Source organism: Squalius cephalus (assembly GCF_949319135.1).
Source record: "Squalius cephalus genome assembly, chromosome: 8".
NCBI lineage: Eukaryota > Metazoa > Chordata > Actinopteri > Cypriniformes > Leuciscidae > Squalius > Squalius cephalus.
The window spans coordinates 40,462,597-40,476,553 of NC_137129.1; the positions used below are offsets into that span (position 1 = coordinate 40,462,597).

At 39.1% G+C, this 13,957-nt stretch overlaps 1 long non-coding RNA gene and 1 pseudogene across 2 annotated transcripts; one reads left to right on the forward strand and one right to left on the reverse strand.

Moving 5' to 3' along the window:
- Positions 1-4,649: 4,649 nt before the first annotated feature.
- Positions 4,650-6,928, reverse strand: LOC307163341 (biotinidase-like; annotated as a pseudogene). The gene is made up of 3 exons (XR_013824079.1): positions 6,496-6,928; positions 5,907-6,056; positions 4,650-5,797 (listed from the first exon to the last, which is right to left on the reverse strand). The product of XR_013824079.1 is annotated as a biotinidase-like (transcript).
- A 3,151-nt stretch (positions 6,929-10,079) lies between these two features.
- Positions 10,080-10,722, forward strand: LOC307163634. Its single transcript, XR_013822118.1, has 2 exons — positions 10,080-10,217; positions 10,687-10,722. It is a non-coding gene; the product is annotated as an uncharacterized lncRNA (long non-coding RNA).
- Positions 10,723-13,957: the final 3,235 nt, after the last annotated feature.

The following is a 13,957-nucleotide window of genomic DNA, read 5'->3' on the forward strand; positions in this document are numbered from 1 at the left end:
TGGGGCGCGAGAAGCATAAAAGACGCTGACATTGGAGAGAGGGGAGCAGCGAGGGAAGGAGGAAGAAACAGCGGGAGACACAGTAAAGACGCGAGAGAAGGACGGAGGACTGAGGAATCAGGATTCTTTCAGCTAAGTGGCTAACTTTCTTTGGCATGAATATTATATGAGGAACGATTATATCCCCATATTGCCTAAGGATTCTTGTACTCTGTTTGTTACCCGGGAGGTGGTTATCCGGCCTGATTGAACCCCGAGGTGGGGGTGTTTTGCTGGGAAGATAAGTGATGTGGAGATGATGGTGCAATAGATTCCTGTGTTATGCCAGCGCATGAAGATTCCATTCATCGAGGTGTCCATCTGAGCCCGAACACTGCCTTATCCATTGCAAGGTTTGGAATGATTTGCAGTGCTGAGTTGATATTTTCACGTGTGGAGTTGAGAGTTTTGTAGTGTACACACGAGTGTGGGACTTCCGCGGATTGTTCGGGCGACCGAGTGGATAAACACCCTTTATGTAACTGCGCCGGCTCATTGAATCCAGTTTTTCCTGTGAGTAAGAAATACAGAGTCAACGTTGACATCCTCGTCTGTCCTCCCCCATCAGAGCTGCTGAACTGAGTCTATCTCCTGCTGTAATCCAGTCCTGTGAGTACAAAATACAGAGTTAATGTTGACATCCTCGTCTGTCCTCCGTCTGTACTGAAGCACATCAGAGCTGCTGAACTGAGTCCATCTCCTGCTGTAATCCAGTCCTGTGAGTACAAAATACAGAGTTAATGTTGACATCCTCGTCTGTCCTCCGTCTGTGCTGAAGCACATCAGAGCTGCTGAACTGAGTCCATCTCCTGCTGTAATCCAGTCCTGTGAGTACAAAATACAGAGTCAATGTTGACATCCTCGTCTGTCCTCCGTCTGTGCTGAAGCACATCAGAGCTGCTGAACTGAGTCTATCTCCTGTTGTCATCCAGTCCTGTGAGTACAAAATACAGAGTTAATGTTGACATCCTCGTCTGTCCTCCGTCTGTGCTGAAGCACATCAGAGCTGCTGAACTGAGTCCATCTCCTGCTGTAATCCAGTCCTGTGAGTACAAAATACAGAGTTAATGTTGACATCCTCGTCTGTCCTCCGTCTGTGCTGAAGCACATCAGAGCTGCTGAACCGAGTCTATCTCCTGCTGTCATCCAGTCCTGTGAGTACAACATACAGAGTTAATGTTGGCATCCTCGTCGGTCCTCCGTCTGTGCTGAAGCACATCAGAGCTGCTGAACTGAGTCTATCTCCTGCGGTAATTCAGTCCCGTGGATAAGAAATACAGAGCCAATGTGTGTTGGAGAGACAAAGGAAGAGACTGCTTGATTTTAAAAGAGACATTCCTTTAATAAATAAAAGTTTAAATTGTATCTCCTGTCGTCTGACTTCTTCTGTCCAGCGGGGTAGCTCCTCAGGGTGGTGTGGTAGTTCGGGGGTGTTGGTTGTCCGGCTCTGCGCCAGCACACCCCCGGCCTGTGACATTTGCAACTGACCTGACCTCCATTTGTATGTCACAGTAATGAACCATGATTTGCTCCTTCTAATTGCTAGTTAGAGGCATGTGGTATAACAGTATTTTCAGAGAGCAATTTGCCATCCATCCATCCATCCATCCATCCATCTTCTTCCGCTTATCCGGGACCAGGTCGCGGGGGAAGCAGTCTAAGCAGGGATGCCCAGACTTCCCTCTCCCTAGACACTTCCTCCAGCTCTTCCGGGGGGGCACCGAGGCGTTCCCAGGCCAGCCGGGAGACATAGTCCCTCCAGCGTGTCCTAAGTCTTCCCCGGGGCCTCCTCCTGGTGGGACATGCCCGGAACACCTTCCCGGGAAGGCGTCCAGGAGGCATCCGGAAAAGATGCCCGAGCCACCTCAGCTGACCCCTCTCGATGTGGAGGAGCAGCGGCTCTACTCTGAGCTCCTCCCGAGTGACTGAGCTTCTCACCCTATCTCTAAGGGATCGCCCAGCCCCCCTGCGGAAAAAGCTCATTTCGGCCGAATCCAGTTGGATTTTTACAATCCAATAATCCAATAGTTTTTGAATCTATTAATTTATTGTTTCCTAACTCTATTTAATATTTGCGTATAATATATTTATTGTCAGAAATCATTTTACCTCATTTAATGTTCTGCATTATCTATTTTAATATTTATATATTAGTTTTCTTTGTTTCAGGTATATTTTTCACCCCGTTTAATGTTCCGTATTATCTATTATTGAAGTGTATTTTGTAAATACTGTAAATTGTACCATTTAAATGTTTTGTAAAACCTTAATGCCCAGAAAGATTTATTTTTGTAGGAAAACACCAGTCGATAATTGAGTGTCTCTTTCACTGTTATAAGCTGTTATTTATCCGTGCACATCATTTTATTAATTCATGTGCCTGTCGTGATCTTTAATCAAAATCACTTTATCCTCCCTCTCGCAGCATCTCTTCTCTTCTCTGATGACGGGGGCGGACCAACCTGTCACTCACATGAGATCAACCAATAGCAAACCACAACCATCTAATAATTTCCCGGTGGACAAAATCAAGCCCCGCCCTACATTTGTTCTTGTTTGAAAAGCCATTTCTCACATAAAGCAATTGTATGACTTAAGATAACTTGAAATATAGCATAAGACTATTTCTATAAAAAAATAATTGTCCTCAGCTTCCAGTTATTTTAAACTACAAAACAGCTTATGCTGCTTGATATTGCAAACTGGTATTTATTATCATATTATTTTAATGTTTTGTCATAATTATAAACACACTGGTTTGTAGTACAAATAGTTTTACCATTTACTGCACGTTGCTGTTCTTTTAGTTATTCACCTATAGCGGCTAATGAATCAGTCTCGCGCATTCATAGAATATAACGTACTTCCACGTTGCAAAATAAGGTGATACAAGAGCATAAATAATCTTAAAAACAGTGTTTGACAGGAAAAAAAGGCTTGCAATGAGGTTTTATTAAAAAGTTATGACAGAATTTTTCATTTTCATTTTTGGGTGAAGAAATGCAGTTCAATCTAATTCATGTTATTTGAAGTGCACTATAATTAGTGTCCTATGAAAGTTTTACAGTTTTTTACGATTGCTATGACAGATTTTTCAATACTTTTAACAATTTTCCAAAACTCTTAACACAGTTAGCACTACATCCATCTGTGTAAGCTATACTATTAACACATTTCTTGTTGCTTTAACACAAAATGCATACAATTAACACAAATTTAAAATGCTTGAACTTCTCTTACACACAAGCTCAAACAAGACCAAAACAATGGATTTTTACTGCCAAATTTACCAATGCTTTAACACTGTATGTCAGAACAGATAACACCATGTTCTAAACCTAACCTTACAGGCTAAAGTCAAGGTAAACCGCTGCTTATATTGTGAATTGAAACACAAATATATCCCCTGTATTTTATTCTATTCTTACTGAGAAACAGCTGATTGAATTATGCAAATAATTAGAAGATCTTTTTTTTTTTTTTTTTTTTTTTTAATTCTTCTGGTGCTTTTTCTGTTCGTATATTTTGTATTTTCACATTATTCCATTGCTAGTGAGAAACAGCTGATTGAAGTTATGCAAATATGGGACAATGTGGCATTCCACCATTCCCGTCTATAGTCACAGCCTGGTTTGACGCCCATCAGAGGATGATGTCCATTTTCCTTGCCCCTTACTTCCCTTTCCTCAACCCCATTGAGGAGTTTTCTCAGCCTGGAGATGAAAGGTTTTTGACCAAAGTCCACAGGACCAAATGTCCCTCCTGTATGCAAAAGATGCTGTATACCAAGACATCACAGCTGAACACTGCCAGGGGTGGATAAGGCATGTTACTGTAAAAGATTCTTCCCAAGATACCTTGCAAGGGAAGATATCAGGTGTGATGTGGATGAGAACATGTGGAAAAATGCAGAAGACTGGGCAGATTAGAAGATGGCCTTTTCTGTTTGTATATTTTGTATTTTCACATACAGTAATACTGTAAATGGCAGCTATATTGCATATTTTTGTTATCTTGCAAAAATGTCCTGTTGCAAATAAAGCCGTTACTGCAGCAATTCTGTCTCTGTCTTCTTTTTTCATAAACCATACATTCCATAAAGCTACTCTAAGAAGGGTCATTTATTTTGTTGTATTGAATTTCTGCTGCAAAAAAACAACAACAAAATGCATTTACATTACAAACAAAACAAAAATGTAGAGAGACTTCAAAAGAAACTGCAGTGCAAAACACAATCTATGATCAATACATTATCTATAGATATAATAGATATAGTATAATATACCTATAGAATAATATGTCTGTTGTATAAGGGCAGACCTGACACATATAAAATAATGCAGTTTCTGTAATTCCATCTGATGATAGTGTTTTTTATGACATTGTGCTATGATTGACTAAATGTTCCTGGTGGAAGAGAACACGTGTTAATGTTTTGGTAGACATGGTGTATTGTGTTGGTGTATTATTGTATTTTGAAAATTAGTTTTGCAGTTTAGTTTCTAATGTGTGATTTTGAGCATGAAATTAACCGTTTTGCCAATTGTGTGTTTTAGGTGTGTTGGTGCGTTAAGAGTTTTGGAAAATTGTTAAAAGTATTGAAAAATCTGTCATAGCAATCGTAAAAAACTGTAATCATTGTCCTTCTCATAGTGTCTCCCATACAGCACAGCTGTTACGAGTCCAGCGCTCATTCCCGTCCGGCTCATGTAAAAGCGGTTTCCTCTCTCCCAACCAGAATGATCCGGAACATCCAGAGTCATCCCATTACCCAGAATTCCAGGGAACACATGTCGAGTCGTAAAGATCCCCGTCAGCCTGAAGTCCACCGGTGTACGAGCGTGTTCGGTTTCTCGTTGAAGACGCCCAGAGCGTAAAACTCATGCGTGTCGGACCTCCGGAACAGCAGGTGGCAGCAGACAGAGCCACTACAAATGCTAATGTTCCCTTTACTGCCTCGCAAAGGGACCAAAGTGAAATTATCATACATCATGATGGAGGTAAAGGTTGTAGATGTGGCTTCTTGTGCACATTCAGAGTCCTTTTGGCAGTATTTTACACCATCATCTGGTTCAAAGCTACTTGTAGGCCAAACATGCATCTTTTCTGGTTCTTCTGACCTCAGTTTCTCTTTTGGATACCCAGAAAATGGCATCAGTGTAGGCCATGCTGCATCCCCAATAAAAGCTGGATCCAAAACTGGCACTCTACGCACCAGCAATTTCCCAGAATCCCCCTTCATATCATGATGAATGAGTGAATCCCATGGCGTGAAGATGCCGCTGCCGGTTATGCCATACTGAGCGGCTCGGATGTTGGCGGCCAGCAGCGTGACGCCCGTCGCGTGCGAGAACGAGCGCTGAAACTGTATGGCGGCCAGCAGGGGGAGCTGGTTCATCCACGCGGTGGGATACACGATCTGCCGGACACCCATGTCCTTTACTAGAGTCAACGCCGGGTCACGGAACAGAATGTCGAAGCACGTAAACACCCCGAATAGGCCTGCAAACGGTGTGGTGAAAGTGACATACTCGCACTCCGGTGGAGCGTCAAACGCCGCCTCAAAGTACAAGTTATATTTGTGATATCGGGCCACGATGACGCCCTGGTCACTGAACACCACGTTTGTGTTGAACTGGTACTGGCCGTCTGCAGGACAGCGAGGGTCGGCGGTTCGGTTACAGCTCTGACGGGACGGCATGTTGGCCACCACGAAGAGTCGGTTCTTATGAGCCATACAGCTGAGGCTTTGGAGGACCTGAGAAAGAAACATAACTTGTTAGAAACTGTGAAAAAAGTGGCTCTAAAACTGGCACTCATCATGTCTAAATAATACTTAAAAAGGGTGGTAAATATCAGTTTTGTACCTCAGTGTCTGGAAATCTGTGTGGATCAGCACATGGACTCCATGTGACCTCCTGAGGGTGGGGAACGGTCTCCAGATAACCAGCGATAGAAGCTCTGGTGAAGTTGAACCCATGGATGGCGTCTTCTGGAAACACTATGATCTGGGCACCCTGTTTAACACATGATATAAACGTCAAGGGTCCTGTAGACATCATTTAGGAATGTCTGTGTATCCACAGTTAAATGACTTGCATTTTTATGGTTTAATGCAATCCTTTCACATTAGCACCCATTACTTTTAGGCAAACTAGTATCTCATTCATTTATATAAAAATGTATTTTGTTCAATGCCATTTTAAGGGTCGTTTTATCTTAGAAAGAAGCGTGTTCATGTGCAAAGTGTTTGTGAAATAACCTTTTGACAAAACAATTACAAAGCACTGAGAGATGTTTATCACTATAAAGGTTGTGACATTTTCTGGCATTAATATTATGCATAGTTTGCATATGGTACGTGTTTAAATGGGTACAAATTATTATTGCATTCCCTTTTATTGTTGTCATTTGATCAGTGTTTGAAGCTCTCACACACACCATCTGTCAGTGTACCTGCTGTGCTGCCAGCACTGTCTGCTCTTCTAACACACGCAGGTTCTGCTTCATGTGCTCCAGGGCGGCTCTCCGGTCCAGCGGGACTCTGGGGTTCGGGTTCAGCCGCACTCGGTGCTCGTACACCGCCGCCACATAGGACGGATGATCCGCGGCGAGGATGAGGTTCAGTCCGCTCAAACAGAGCACAAACCCGGCGAGCCCGAGCGCCATGAGGAGGGTGGACATGGAAACATGTGGGTCAGTCTGTCATGAGCTCAAAAGTGAGTCCAAAAGTTCAGGTTAATCATTGCAAAATCTGTCATGGATTTAAGAAGTCTTATTAGCGTGGTTAAAAACAATTTTACATAAACATGCGGTGCAACAAGGTAAACAACGAAGGTACGTTTTCTAAAGTTAGAAACGTGTCGCTCCCTGCTTATTTATATCTCTTCGGATCATTTACATTAGCGTTTCCCTATAAAATATATTTGCATGCACTGCATAAAAAAAACCCATTATGATAAACAATCGTAAACAATAGCACATTGTTAATCGTCTTCCGGGTGGCATTGCGTCACTCGTAATCCGCGATTCTATTGGTTGGCATGAGCTCCATTTTTGTCATTTGTCGGAAAGATCGAGTGGGAAGCTCGGGATTTTCTTCAAACCCCGATGTTTACGAGTTGGGGGCGTGTCAGTAAACAATGGCGGAATACCAGTATTAAGTAGTGAGTGAAGTAAGCTAATTGCTTGCTACAAAAGATGATACCATTGTATAACAATATAATAAGCAACGATAAAGTTGCTTTCCCAGGGAAAGCAAGAACTGATAAGAATGTAAATGTGTACCTTGGAATACAATGTAAGTCGCTTTGGATAAAAGCGTCTGCCAAATGCATAAATGTAAATGTAAAGTTTACAGTGGCTTCATAAATTAATTGAAACCTAAAAAAGCAAGATTGTCTTTGTTCATAATTTTCTAGAAATAGAGTTAAGCCTTGCTGTATTTTTGTGTAGTTATTTAAGAGAAGGTACACCGCCATCTTACGCCGATGAAAGTGACTTGAACGCTCCTGAACACGACTTCCCACCTCGTAAATAACTTCCCAGGAGGACTTGAATGCACCATATGTTCTGTTTTTTGAATGACATGTGGAAAAATACACGTGTAGCTGTAAATATTGTTTACTTAATATGTTGCAAGCTTATTATAGTGTGTGGCAGCCAGATATTGTTATTTAGCTGTTTTTATTCAATTCAGATTAAAATTTTGTGTAAAAATGTCTTACTTTTGAAAAATAATGAGTCAACAAAGATGTTTAACACTACAGCTGATCTAATCTTTGATTCATTAGTTGGAGATGGATGGTGAAGTTGAGCATATTGCATTGTGGGATATAGTATCTCATGCAGTGTGCTCTTGTAGTGTAGCCTACTGTATATTATGGCAAATGGAGTCTGAGAGACAGAAAAATGACTGCAAACTTGATCTGAAACGAGCTGTCTTGGTGTTCTTATATGATGCAAATGCGCAGAGACTGCCGACGTTTTTTCCTGCATCTTCAGGGTTTGTCTGCACCATCATTTTGGTGTGCGTGTGTTTTGAGGGAGATAACCATTGAAATGTTTTCGAGTTTATGTCAAGATCTGTAAAACCCAGATCCTTTAAAACCCAGACGAGGACTTGACCCTAGATGATGAGATTCAGACCAATTTTAATGAACTCAAATAAAGACAATGCTGCAAATATTGTAGCCTACAGAGACCATATGCAGATCGGTTGTTGAGGAAACGGATGAATGATTATCAGAAATTTGACACCACAAAGTAACCAAATATACTTTGGTTTTGACACATACACGAGGGTGTATGTCATGTGTATACTGTACAGTGCGAGCACATTTTTGTCACCACCAGCATATGTGCATACTGTCAGTGCTGGGTAATTACATAAGCAGAAAAAAAAATTAAGTAGGCCTACTTGTAAATTTTAATTAGATTATATTACCTTTTAAAATACTCATTATCAGACTACAGTTACTTTTCTATTGATTACATGTTATCCTCACAATGGCAGTAAAGTATTCATAATTCATTGATTCTACTTCTTTGTTATATTTTTAATTTTCTAATTTTCTAAAGCCTACTGCTTATATACTGTACGTTCAAGATCTTCCAGGTTTGTGAAATTACACACACAGTCCAGCCACTAGTCATGACTATCACTGAAAACTGAGACCCACAGCATTTGATCACTGGATTTACAAAAATGCAAAATCTGCACTCTTAAAATATTTTATTGTAACAGGAGATAAAGTTAACAAACGTTTCGGCTCTTTGCCTTCGTCAGTGTGGATTTACAGAAATCATTTAATTTTTAATTAGTGTTTTCTCAATATTATTTATATTTAATCAACTGGTCTTGACTGATGTTGTCATCCAGGGGTATCACTAATTGCTGAGGTTGAAATGCTTTAAAAAGCTTTGGCTTTCTGCAGAAGATTAAGCTCTGGTGTTGGTATTCCTTTGCCGATTGACTGCAGCTTTTCTTTAAAAGTTCATCTTGAAAACGGGGTGAATAATAGGTTAGCAACGATGTCGTCCTCATTAATGTTGCTTGCCGTTTCCATGGTGAATAGCGCTAGCTATTTTATCAGTGGGCGGAACGCATCATAAACTTAGTGAAAGTTGGTGAACGCATCATAATCATAGCGGTTTGTTTAAATATGCAGGGCCTTCCCACCCGAGTCTTGGTTCTTCCTCCTCTACTTTGGGATTTTTCCTTCCCACCATCTCCTTTGGCTTATTCAAAGGACAAAAGCACTTTTCTTTGTCTTAATCTTAATCTGTTCAGATTCAGATTAAGATTAAGATCATTGATGTAACAGATTTCATGAGCACCATTGTTACAAATTATCCAAGTAAATAGCTACATTGTAACATTCACAGAGATTCCCACGGTTGTTTTAACAGAATTAATGAACAACCAAAGAACAATAAAACGCTGTGTTTTAAAAATGTTACAGGTATGATATGAACTTTCTTCCTACCTGCAAGTTTCACTGGCATACATAGTCCAGATTAGTAGCCAACCTACAGTATGATTAACCAATACCTAATAAGGACAGAAAGAACCTCTTCCAGCTTATGTAAAACTTAACACCTGCTCAAAGTCAAAGACTTCCCTGAATATCTAGAAAATAAATACAGTATGTATTATATTGCTGGTTGAAAAACCAAACCGATGTGAAAATTACTGTTTCTTCACATCAGGTCCTATTGTTTAAATATATAAATAAAAACTACACTGCTGTTCTTGAAATTTCAATAACTCCAGATTCAAGTAGGAATCTCTTTCTCTATTACTTACTTTCTGCTGTGGAACACTAGTGTTTCTCAATTTTGTAGGTGTTTTTATTTTTTTGCAATACAGTTTCAATGCGATCCAGTGTTCTCCAAAATATATATTTTTGGTGTTCCACAGAAGAGAGTTTTGGAGGTACATGAGAGTGAGTAAATGATAACCGATTTTTCATTTTGGGGTGGACTATCCCTACGAGGAAGAGACTGACCAAAGAAATCATAATAAATGCATTCCCTTCCATCCTGCAGTAATAGCACATCTCCGCCTCTAGCGAGGGGGAAATATTCAAATAAAAGCCTAAGCTCAACTCTGGCATTCACATTAACAACCTTCAAGAGAATCGACAGACACAGAGAACAATCATCCGTGGCAAACGGTAAATATGACTATTTTATATACAGGTGAAACTAATATATTATATATAGACTCATGCATGCAAAGTGAGATATTTCAAGCCTTTATTTGTTATAATTTTGATGATTATGGCTTACAGTTTATGAACATTTTCAAAATTTCTGAGATTTTGAATTTGGGGTTTTCATAAACTGTAAGCCATAATCATCAAAATTATAACAAATAAAGGCTTGAAATATCTCACTTTGCATGCATGAGTCTATATATAATATATTAGTTTCACCTTTTAAGTTGAATTACTGAAATAAATGAACTTTTGAACGATATTCTAATTTTTCAAGTTTCACCTATACAGGTTATGTTTTATAGGCGATCATATTATGCAGGCAATTTTGGGATGTGTCTTAGTTAGAAAATATTAATAAATAATTATGATTTTTTTTTTTAAGGTTGAATATTATTTTATTTCGTTGTTTGCCTCATCTAAATAGTGAGCTGAATATGGCTTCCAAAACTGAAGTACTACTACTGCTTGTGGCTGTAATGATTGCAAGCTATGGTCTTACCAATGCCGCCAACCCCACAACCAGCGCAACCAGCACAACCAAGGCCACCACCAGCACTGCGGCATCTCCTTCACCGGTGGGGATGGTGGGGCTGCCTGGACTTATGATCTACACGCTCACCTCCACTGCGCTTCTCAAACTCTTCAAGCTCATCTGATCATCAACTCCCTCAGTCTGTGACTGTCACATGGCTAAACCTACGGGATGCACTTTGCTTTTTGGGATGCAGATGTCTTTTAGAAATTAATGTCAAACTGTGTCAGATTACTGATTGTTTTACAGATACTTACTGCTTTGATAATTATCTGCATGCTATTAAAAAATAGAAAAAAAATGTATGATCGTATGAAGACTTCATATTAAAAATAAAGAAAAACACTTTTGATGACTTTGATGTCTTTCCTAAACGACCTTCCATAAGTTTTCTAATTAGACCTTCACTGAAAAAAATTTGGAGTAGGATTTACTTGAAAAAAGCTAGGCAACTTTTTCCACTCAGAAAATGCTAGTAAATTTACAAAGATTTGCCAAATAAAAACCTAAACATATTTATCAGTAGCTTTAATTAGAAATCTTTAAGTTAAATTTACTTGGAATTAATGGAATATGGAATTAAGTAAACTTTACTTAACCTAGTTAAGTGAAAGTAACAAAGAAAATAAGTCATTTTAACTTGGCTAGTAAAAGGTTGATTAATATCGATTTAGTTGAAATTTCCTTTGCATTACATTTCACTCAAACAATAATATTGAATTATACCAGTCATTTATAGTATGTGCTTTACTTAAGATTATCTAAGTAATTTATACTACTTCATGTCAGATGTTAAACCTCATGTGAATGCAAAGACCTCAATACTTGGTAGACAATACACAATGACGGTAACATTTGATGGATCATTTTTGTGTTTGAATGTGTCATTTTGAGCAGAAAATTTACTCGAAATGTCACAAAATGGCAAGTTACTAATCCTGACAACAAAAGCAATGATAAAACAGTGTAAATACAGCTGGAAACCAGTGAAAAATGAACCTCAATTATTGAAGGTCCAGTGCATGATGGGAACCCCAGTATCAGAAAAGTTGAGTAATTTTTACTTAATTTTATTGAGTTGATATTTACGCTTTCATTTCTACTCGCTTGAATTAAGTACTGATATGGAATTTACTTAGTTTTTTTAATTCTTGCCTGAACTAACTTTTTCATGTAAATTACATTGTTTTTTTTTCAGTAGTATTTACTTCACCAAAAAATCATTTTTTACAGTGTTCCAATTACTTTTCTATTGATTACATGATTACATGTTATCCTCACAATGGCAGTAAAGTTGTTATATTTCTTTGTTATATTTTTAATTTTCTAATTTTCTAAAGCCTACTGCTTATATACTGTACGTTCAGAAGATCTTCCAGGTTTGTGGAATTACACACACAGTCCAGCCACTAGTCATGACTATCACTGAAAACCGAGACCCACAGCATTTGATCACTGGATTTACAAAAATGCAAAATAGGTCTGAACTCTTAAACTATTTTATTGTAACAAGAGATAAAGTTAACAAACGTTTCGGCTCTTTGCCTTCGTCAGTGTGGATTTACAGAAATCGTCACTGGATTTACAGAAATCATTTAATTTTTAATTAGTGTTTTCTCAACATTGGAACATTGTATATTTAATCAACTGATCTTGACTGATGTTGTCATCCAGGGGTATCACTAATTGCTGAGGTTGAAATGCTTTAAAAAGCTTTGGCTTTCTGCAGAAGATTAAGCTCTGGTGTTGGTATTCCTTTGCCGATTGACTGCAGCTTTTCTTTAAAAGTTAATCTTGAAAACGGGGTGAATAATATGTTCAAGTTCAAGTTCATTTTATTTGTATAGCACATATACAACAGCCAATAGGCTGACCAAAGTGCTTTACAGATGAAACCACATACACAGAAAAACAGACCAAGCAAAATTTAATATAACCTGATTAAAAAAAAAAATTAAAAAAAATAAATAAATAAAAGGCCATATCACAGTAGTCAATACACTAAGGAAAACAAATACGTTTTTAGCAGGGACTTAAAAACAGACAGTGAAGGGGCCATTCCAATCTCTAGAGGCAGGGCATTCCAAAGTCGAGGCCCTGCCACTGCAAATGCGCGTTCGCCTCTACACTTTAGCCTAACGTGAGGGACTACCAACAAAGCCTGGTCACGGGATCGTAGGCTTCTGGACGGAGTGTAGAGATGAAGAAGTTCAGAGAGGTAGACAGGGGCTAGGTTGTGCAGGGATTTATATACAAAGAGTAAAATTTAAAAATCTATTCTCTGACAAACCGGCAACCAGTGTAAGGATTTAAGAACCGGGGTGATGTGTTCATGTTTACGACACTTTAAAAGAAGTCTGGCCGCAGCATTCTGAACAAGCTGAAGAAGTGCAATTTGACCCTTAGATATACCGCAGTATAAAGAGTTGCAATAATCTAGACGAGATATAACAAAAGCGTGAACAGCCATTTCTAGAGTTTTAGGAGTGAGAAAATGTTTAATTTTAGACAGTAAGTGAAGCTGATAGAAACTGGATCCGATAACAGAGGAGATGTGTTTGTCAAATTTTAAATGCTGGTCAACAAGAACTCCTAGGTTCCGAACCCGTGAGGATCTAAAAACTGATAAACTTTCTAACTCCGGGCTTATACACTGAGAGTTCTCATTTGGACCGAAAACAATTACCTCGGTCTTGTCTTCATTTAGGAAGAGGAAATTTTGGGCAAGCCATAATTTAACCTCCTCTAGACATTGCAGAAGAGAAGTAATCGCAGTGAAATTGTTTCTTTTGATGGGTAAATAGATCTGAGTATCATCTGCGTAGAAATGAAAAGACACGCCATGTTTACGCAAAATAGAGCCCAGAGGAAGCATGTAGAGAGAAAATAGAGAGGGAGCTAAAATAGAGCCTTGTGGAAGGCCACAGGTCAGAGGTGCAGGGGAAGAGGTAAAATTACCCAGCTTCACTAAAAACTTTCTGTCAGACAGGTATGACTGAAACCATTTCAGGACGTTAGCTTTTAGACCTACCCAAGACTCCAGTCTAGATAATAGAGAGGAGTGGTCTACGGTATCAAAAGCGGCAGACAGATCTAGAAGAATAAGAACCACAGAGTCTCCGGAATCAGTGGAGAGGTAAATATCATTTAACACTCTCAACAG